Source organism: Dipodomys ordii, unplaced genomic scaffold (assembly GCF_000151885.1).
Source record: "Dipodomys ordii isolate 6190 unplaced genomic scaffold, Dord_2.0 Scaffold3, whole genome shotgun sequence".
NCBI classification, from domain to species: domain Eukaryota; kingdom Metazoa; phylum Chordata; class Mammalia; order Rodentia; family Heteromyidae; genus Dipodomys; species Dipodomys ordii.
The window spans coordinates 37,549,662-37,558,849 of NW_012267219.1; positions in this window are offsets into that span (position 1 = coordinate 37,549,662).

A 9,188-nucleotide genomic window follows, 5' to 3' on the forward strand; every position below is an offset into this window, starting at 1 on the left:
ATAAATCTGATGACCTCCCTTGTTCTGTTGTTTTTGTTAGAGAGTTAGATGCGCAGAAACCACTGTGTTCTCCTCAGTGTTTAGAACATTCTTCTCCAGAAGACAGTGATCTGGATGGCTGAGATGAACTCTGAGCTCTTGAGTGGATAGCCATCTCTAAAAGAATTAGAATTAAAAATAAAACTAGAATTAAAAATAAAACACCCCTTAATAATTACAAGGCCCTTATTTGAAAGGTACTTCCCAATAGCTCCCTGGAGCTTTCCAGATCAAGAAACTGGGACTCCGAGAGGCAGAGCAATTTTCCCAGGGCAGCACAGCTTGTCAGCATGACAGCTAGGATCAGAGCTCCATTCAGGACTTGAGCACAGCCTCTTGTCACTCTGTCTATATTTTAATGATTCTTTCCTTTGAGATAAAATGGTATCCAGGAAGAACAGAAAGTGGCTTTTAAAAAATAAGTTAATAGAAACCAGACACAAAAATAAGTGAAAACTTAATGCAAAACTCCAAACCAAGCCCAAGAGTGGCCTGTAGAGAATCACCATAAACTACTTTACCAGGAGCCTCTGAACTGGGCCAGAGCCTGGACTGGTTTGTTGTAGGGCTTCAGGACCACTCAGAGAAGATCTTTTATGATGGCTTCACAATGGACAGATGATAGATGAATGGATGAATGGCTGGATGGATGGATGGATTGATATTGGGTGGATGAATGGATGAACCGATAATGGGTGAATGGATGATGGATGGATGTTGGATGGATGAATGGATGGACAGATGATGGGTGTTGGATGGATGGATGGATGGATGGGTGATAGATGAATGGATGGATGGCTGGATGGGTGATAGATGAATGGATGGATGGATGCTGGCTGGATAGATGGATGGATGATGGATTGGTGATGATGGACGAATAGAAGATGGACAGATAGATGGACGGATGGATGGATGGATGGACTGATGGATGGATGGATGGGTGGGTGGATGAGTGGGTGGGTAGATAGGCTAAAGCGATATCTGGAAATGTGTGAAAAAGGCTCTTATGCAGTGTAGCCCAGCACTGAGACATAAGGGACACATAAAAGCACCAAGAGAGGGCTGGGCTGGAGCCAGGTGACCAGGACCACTCTTGTCCTTCCCCTTGGCTGTAGTGTGCTCTAGGCTGGCCCTCTGGTGTTTAATTACCCAGCAGGAGACCTGCAGGGCTGGACAAGCTAAGCCTCAGAGTCCTGTCCCTGGTGTGCCGGGTTCCGGAAGTCCAGGTGGCCGCAGAAGGGCAGCTGGGATCTCTCCTCTGCAGATGGGATTTCTCTTTACGGGCCAGGTCTGTCTCACAAGTGGTGAGCAAGCCGGATACGCTCTGATGAAGCAGAACACCCTAAATCTACTCTGCTCACATCCATGTCATGTCCACAGATGGCACCGGGGACAGGGAACAGATGGCTACCCCCCAAATGTAGCAGTGTAAAGCTGCAAGGTCCCTCCACTTAGCACTGCACTGAATCCTCATCCTACCCCAGGAAGGGGCTCTGTGTGGCTGGAGGAGGGGATTGGAGCCCCTCCAAGCACCTAGCCACATGGCTGCATCTTCTAGACTTCTGCTTTTCTACTACAAAGTGGCTGCCATGGGGGTCCCCACTGCTGAAGGAAAGCACATAGGACTTCATAGAGATGATATACCAGCGCCTGGCACACAGTAGGTGCTCAGTAAATACCATTGCTCTTCTTCTCTTAATAATAAGTCCTTGCTGTCTAAATGGTCAGTACGTGGTTACTGGGATTCTAAGTCAGGGGCCAGGGGGAAATGATTGGAGACTTTCTTTGGGTATTACTTGTCTCTGGTCTTCCTTATTCTGGTGATCTCTTTCCTCTCTGTTCTGCTAATAAGATAAAAGGAAGTCTAATTCTTCTCAGATTAAGATAGATATATACATATTATATATATATATATATATTTATATTTTTTTAAGATCCCCTGAAGTGATTCTGTAGGAACACGACATTAGAATGGGTGTCTTTCAGTGGGGAAGACAGAATCCATAGAGTGTTCTCTGCATTGTCACACCACCAACATACACACACACACACACACACACACACACACACACACACACTGCTTTGATGGCTTTTAGAGAGGTGACATTAAAGACAAACCAAGATGGCAGCATGGAGAATAATGGATTTGACAACTGGTTCACTTTGATGGCTCTCTCCACCCTCTTCCTTGCAAAACCAGAAGTGGAAACCTACCTTCTCTATCAGCTGCATGCCGGGATTCCAGCAGTGAGTGAGCCTGCTTAGGGAATCTGAAGGGTCATCTGTGTGGGACACCCTGCCGCTCTGCCACCCAGATGAGGCCTGCATCTCCAGAGGGCTCAGGCGATGGCTGGATGGATGGATGCACTTGTGGAGTTCATAAATAACCATCTCCACTCTGCCTGTTCTAAGTCAGGGAATACACTGCAGAAATAGATCCCATCTCGCTCCAGGATGTCTTCAAGGGCAAGAAACCTTCAGATCAGAGTGGTTAGGGAAGCGGCTTCTCCCATGTTGGGGAATTCCTGGTGAGAACTGAAAAGAAAGAGCCAGCAGTCCAGGGATGTGAGGAATGTGATCTCCAAACTTAGGGAGGGAATAAGCTTCTGTATTTGGGGAACCAGGGAGAAGCCAGATGGCTGCATCATTAGGAGCAAGGGCCAAGAAGTAGGAGGTAAGGACAGAGGATCAGCTCCTGAGGCTGGGAGATGAGATTTTATTTTTCTGTGTGTATTAACATATTAGCTGTACCAATTAATATTTAAATGTGCACATCTTTAAGTGTGTGCCTATACAACGAGCAGTTTTCTACCCCTTTTCTTCACTCTCCTCTGCTCCTACTGAGAACAATCGGAAGTTGTTGGAGGGTTCCATAGATTGAATGTTGGTGTGGGCCCAAACTGACACTGTGAAATCCTAGCCCACAAGATGATGAGTGGTGTTAGGAGGGGAGGCTTTAGGGGGTGATTAAGTCGTCCAGATGGGGTCCTCAGGATTAGCACTGGGGCCTCAGGAAAGATCCCAAAGAGTTATCCATGCCCCACTACCATAGAGCAAGACTCCATCCGTGAACCAGGACACAGCCCTCTCCAGACTCCTCCCCTGTCCCACCTTGATCTGATTGCCCAGCTTCTAAAACCAAGAGATATAAGCATCTGCTGTTCACCAGCTTCCTCGTTCAGGGGATTTTTTGTTACAGCAGCAGGAACAGACTAAGACAGCAGACTTGAAACATGGCAGTGATGTGCCAGACTTTGCATTGTAATTCCTCCGGGAAAGCAGCAGATGGGTGGCTTGGGGAAAGAATGGACATGGGTAGAGGCTGCTGGGGGTCCACAGACAGGAGGGGAAGGATGACCCGGAAGTGAGGTGCCAGGGAGGAGATGAGGAAATACACAGAACAGAGTTTCAGTCCAAGGGGACTTGGCTGCACAAGGAGAGGAGGGGAGTGGCGGGAGAGGAGTCAGGATGAGATCCAAGGAGCTGCTGGCAGGAATCCCAGGGGGGAACCGCTTTAGGGAGAAGCTGGATGCCATTAGTATGCTAATTTCTTGAAGACAGAGACCCCACTGACTCATTATATGCCCCCTTCGCACTCAGTAGGCCTCAGTGGGTGCTTATTGCATGAATATACACCAGTGGAGGATAATGATCTGAAGACCTGGAGGTACCCGGTGGGTCCCTAACTCAGAGGCTCTACGACTTGACCCACAGGGCCAAGGCCAGGGGGAACAGGGGTAGCCCCTCCATGGGCATAAAGGATCAGTCAGGCAAGCACAGGTAAACTGGCAACTGCGCAGGGCACATACGCACACAGCTGGCTTTGTACCCACCTAAGATGTTGACCACTCGGGGAGACCCAGGGCTTTGGAGATTAAAGGCTGCTGTGAAAGTTTCCTCAGTGGCAGCATAGGGTCCCAGATATTCCTGGAGCCCCCGGGGGCTCAGACTGGGTGCAGTTGTTGTCACATACAATGCTTTGGCCTTGCACCCACTTGTCTTGCGCCCTCTAGGGACAGGCCCTGGTATGGCTGGTGTCCTCCGTGCAAACCACAGGAGACCCTGCCCCATAGACTCAAGTCCCCTCACACTTAGAAATAAAGAGTTCCTCTCTCCTTTTCTCCCTTCACTTCTAACATCTGTATCTCTATTCAGTAGTTTGAATTATGATAATAACAATCATAATAATTGTTATTATTAATGGCCATTCAGTATCCAGCCCCTGGTGTGGGTTGTGTTCCCAACTGAGCTCCTGATTGCCACAGTCATATTTAACCTTTGCCACTGCTAGAGGTCAGAGAGAATCTTCCATTCCATTCTTCAGAGATAAAAATGGAGGCTTAGCAAGGTGGCGTCGCTTGCCCCAGGCCATTTGATAGGTCTGGTGGTGGCCCACGGCTGTGTCCCTGGGAGAAGAAAGAGACAAGCAGCTGTTAGGGATTTCCCTCTTCCTGTGTCAGGTCCCGCAAGGGGCCCGGGGGATCCCAGAGCTCAGTGGCCTAACATCACAGCCAAATGAAGGACAAAGCTGGGGTTTGAACCTGTGTCTCTTGAGTCTAAAGCAAGGGGGTGGTGTGACGTGTGGCCAAGTGGCACTAGTTCTTGACTCTACCATCTTAGGCCATTGTTCTAGCCTGAGGATCAAGGTTTGAAGCCAGCCTGGGCAGGAAAGACCGAAACTGGAAGTGGTGCTGTGGGCCGAAGTGGTGGAGTGGTAGCCTTGAGTGGAAGAGCTGAGGGACAGCGCCCAGGCCCTGTGTTCAAGTCCCACTACCCACAAAAACAAACAAACTGGCATTCTGCAAGGCCCAGTTAGCATAGGATAATTGGTGTGTGTCTCTGGGGGCAGTGTGTCCCGAGAGGTTTGGAGCAATGTCTTATGTCCAGGCCCCATCTCTTCCTGTCACTGTTTTGGTATGTCAGTAACAGTGAGGCAATACTGCATAACAAGTCACCCCCAGATTCACAGCGACGTAAATAATATGTCTGAATGCTTGTGAGTGTGGGGACAGTTGGATGGCTCTTGTGTCTTATAGGTCAGCTGTAGAAGTCAGCTTGGTTTTCTGGATTGATCACCCTTTGGTTTGGGGTCAGCTGGCTGCAGACAGATCTAAGATAACCTCAGAGCAGACAGTTCATTTTTTTCCCACCATGTGGATCCTACAGCAGACCAGACCAGGTCCGGGCACCTGGCTTCGCTAGGACTTTGAGAGACAGTAGACTTGAATGAGTTTTCTTTACATCTAGCCTTCAATCCCAGCCGGGGCCTCCTGTCCCCCCCTTCCCCGCCCCAGCCCCAAGAAAAGTCACAAGCAAGCTCACAGTCAGCATGGAAGGGCACTGTCGGAGACTGAATGTTGAGGTGTGAGAAATTAAAAACAGTGCATAATTAATGCTTACTGATTCATCAACTGCATTTAATATATGCCAAGGCTGTCTTCAACTTGCTCGGGGTGATCACATTTGATCCCGATAATAAGCTCTGAAGTAGTTAGTAAGTTTACTAACTAAAGGAAACTAAAGCACAGAATGATTGTGCAACTTGCTCAAGGTCCCACAGCTAACAGGCGATAGAAGTAGACTTGAAGTTGAACCCTAGTGGGCTGGCCCTACAGCAGTCTGTGTCTGTGTCTGTGTGTGTGTGTGTGTGTGTGTGTGTGTGTGTGTGTGTGTTGCTCCTAAGAGCCTGGACACTGTTCAAGGCTAGCACTCTACCACTTTGGGCCATAACTCCACTTCCAGTTTTCTGGTGGCCCATTGGAGATAAGAGACTCACAGACTTTCCTGCCCGGGCTGGCTTTGAACCATGATCCTCAGATCTCAGCCTTCTGAGTAGCTAGGATTACAGGCATGAGCCACCAGCACTGGGCCCTTTCTGTCCCTTGATAACCACCCTCAGCTCCCAGGCCTCCCGGGAGCCTGAATCATGTTTGGACACACTGCTCCTTGACAGCAGTGGTTATTTTTAATCTGAAGGTGTGGAACTCCGAGATAGGGCAGTCATGGCTCATTTAAATACAAACTGCTTCCAAGGCTAGCCCCCATTTTATTGCCTGGCAGCAGAGCTGGCCTCTAGAAAGATAGACTCCCAAGTTTTATTATCTGTCACCATGGCAATTTTGAAGACATTGGTTACAGGGAAAGATTTCCTGACATCCCTTATTCATAAAGGCGCTGGTGAGTCCCGGGCAGGCTGATCTATGGCTTTTAATCAGCTAATGGATGGCATCGCTGGGCATCGGTGCTCAGTGTTGTCAGAGCAGGAAGGTTCCCAGCAGCCCCAGCTCCTGACTGGAGATGCCACCTTCTGCAAAGTGGCGTCTTGAAACCAGGAGCTGGTGGCTCATGTCTATAATCTTAGCTCCCCCAGGCGGGGGGGGGGGCGGGGTGATGGTCTGAGATCACAGTTCAAAGCCAGCCTGGGCTCCAGTGTCCTGGAGGCCTGAACCCAGCTGCCTGCTGCTTGGCTAGCCTCATGTCCTGTCTAGGGTCTGCACCCTGTGGCAGGACCATTCATGGGCTGCCATGAGAGGCAGTCAGTGCTTTGAGAACAAGCCCAAGGCTTTCATATCAGAAAGCAGTGAGTTCAAGTCCCTTCTGTGTCCCTGAGTAGATCTGTGACCTTGGGTAGCCTCTTTGACCTTGCTCAGCTCCAGTCTCTTCCTGCATAAAAGGAAAATAGTAGAGAATTTAATGGGATAACCTTACACAGGGTCAGGTAGGGCCTCTGTACTTTCCTCCTCCTCCTCCTCCTCTTTCTTCTCCCCTTTTCTTTTTTTCTCCTTCACCCCCTCTTTTTTCTCCTCCTCCTTTGCTTCCTCCTCTTCTTTTTTCTTCCCTTCCTCCTCTTCCCCCACTTCTTCCTCCTCCTCCTCCTCCTCCTTCTCCTCATCCTCCTCTTCTTTCTCTTCCTTCTCTCTTCCTCCTCCTCTTCCTCCTCCTCCTACACTCCTCCTCTTCCTCCTCTTCCTCTTCCTCCTTCACTCCTCCTCTTCCTCCTCCTCCTCTTCCTCTTCTTCCTCCTCCTCCTTCACTCCTCTTTCTCCTCCTTCTTGTCCTCTTTCTCCTCTTCCTTTTCCTCCTCTTCTTCCTTTTCCTCCTCCTCCTCTTCTTCCTCTTCCTCCTGCTCTTCCTCCTCTTCCTCTCCCACCCCCTCCTCATGGCTGCAGTTGCCATGCTCTACGGCCCCCATCTCCCCGGTTGGGGTATACTAAGTGCCAGGCAGCATCATGGGCATCTCACGGGACTGGGCTGCAAAACTGTCCCTGCTCCCTGTGGGACAAGGGCTTTCTATTCTCACCTGACAGGCAGAGATAATGGGGTCGGAGTGACTTGCATGGGGTCACGCACCCAGCAAAGGCAGCGCTGGCCAGACGCCAGGTGACACTCATGCCAAGGGCCGCCTCTGGGCAGCTGGCAGTGGGACCGATGGCAAGCGGCAGCCCAGAGGGACAGTTCAGGGGGCCAGGACAGGATGTGGAGGGAGGAGCTCCGAGGGGCATAGCAGATGTCCCAGCTGGACTGTCCCGCTCACTCCCCACCCCTCCTGGGGAGGAAGCCGCGAGATGCCAACTTACCCGAGGGTGAGGCCCTTTCCTTCATTTACCTGCTGTGAGCTGCAGAGCCACTGCGTGCAGGCACAGGTGCTGGTCTCCATGCTGGCCAGTGCTGATGGCTTAGCAGCCGCTGCCAGTGACCAAGAGCCTGCATCCTTCACCTCCTTCCTCCCCGGAGACCCCGCCAGCGCCCAGCTCTAAATAAACAGCTAGTAGTGGCTGAGCCGGAACTTCAGACACATCTTCTATGTCCTTCCACAGCCAGACTGTGGTTCCCATTTTACAGGGGAGAAAAGCAAGGCCCAGAGACATTGAGTCCAGGGTCAGAGGCTGGGCAGGGAGGGGCAAAGAATCAGAGCACAGAGTCTCCTCATGGTGCAGCTTGCCAATGGAACCATCAGCTGCCAATGGAACCATCGGTTCACAATGGATTGGTTCAACCCCGATGCAAGTACCTGCCCTGGGGGCCACACAGGAGATTCAGCTACAGACAGACACCACGCCTGCCTGCGCGCCTGCTTCTGACCAGAAACACAAGGGAAAGGGAAAGTACAAAGCTTCCACAGAGAACTGAGGGACGAGGGGTCTGGGAAGTCCCCAGAAGCCCAGTGTACGGCAGGCTGTTCAGAGATAGCCCAGAGGAGGCAGCCTGGCATCTTCTGGTCCCTTCTGGATTTTTCTTTTTCAGAAAAAAAAAAAAAAAGCTAGCTTCTTGTGTCCTGCCAGTGTCCCTGTCCTCAGTACTCTGCTTTCTCAAGGGGACAGTTTCTCCTCAGGGGTTTCTAAAACACCTGTCTTCCATTGCAAACTTAGGAATGTTCTTCCCCCCACTTCTTCTCCTCCGCCCCCATCCGGATGCTGCGGGAAGAAAAGTGTGCTAGTCAGTTTTCCGTAGCTGTAACAAAATGCCTGAGATGATTAACATATAACTAGAAAAGATTTGTTTGGACTCACAGTTTTGGAGGGTCAGTCTATTATCAGTTGGTTTGTTGCTTCGGAACGTATGACCAGACAGCACGCATGGTGGGGGAGGGTGTGAGAGAGAAAAGCCACTCCTCGTATGGCTGGAAAGAGCTAGAACTAGGAAGAGACCTGCATCTACAACCTGCATCAAAGGAACACCCCCAAGACCTCCCAAGAGGCTGCAGGTATTTTTTTACTAATATGTGTAATATATATTTTTATTATTACTTTATTGTTATTAATAAAGGTGATGTACAGAAGGATTTACAATTATGCGAGTCAGGTCATTTTATTTTTCCTTAGGCACTGCTGGAGTTGGGAGCTCAGGCATGGCTCAGGTTAGAAAAGAGGCCTACCACCAAACCCAGCACTCAAGTCTTAAAGTTTTCTCAGTCTCCCAATAGCATTAGGATAAATAGCCAACCCTGGACTACACAGACCTGTGAGAGCACTGACCACACACACTATGAGGGGAAAAATGCAGAGAGAGAAAAAGGATCTTGGATTTGAGGGAGAAGGCTTGGGTTCTAGGCCCAGCCATCTACTTCACAGCTGCGTGATCTCAGGTGAGTGGCCTGACCTCTCTGAGCCATTCTGTCATTGCCAGAGGAAGATGCCTGTTCTTGCTCT